We start from the raw sequence: 335 nt of genomic DNA, 5'->3' as shown, positions 1-335 counted from the left end.
AGTTCCTGTCCCTTCTTACTCTTCTTAGGTCTTTTGCTTAGCTAGCTCTCAGACGTCTGGATGCTTTTCAGGCATGTCATCGGAAGACACGAGTGTGGCTACAGAGAAATCATTCCATGCTTATTGAGAGACTAGGGAGGAGTTATCTCATTCTTGTCAAGACTTTTTCTCTCTTCACGCGCGTTTCTTCTGTTTTCAAAGAAGTCATTTCCTCGTTCATCATCTTTTCTCTCAACCTCCCCCAAATAGTATAAAGATCTCTCCCGTGCTCTCTATACATACACCAACGATTCCTACCGACATAGCGAGTGCACATACATCATATATATATATAT

This window comes from Cystoisospora suis (assembly GCF_002600585.1).
Source record: "Cystoisospora suis strain Wien I chromosome Unknown contig_5450, whole genome shotgun sequence".
In the NCBI taxonomy this organism is placed as follows: Eukaryota; Apicomplexa; class Conoidasida; order Eucoccidiorida; family Sarcocystidae; genus Cystoisospora; species Cystoisospora suis.
This window is presented reverse-complemented; position numbering follows the sequence as displayed.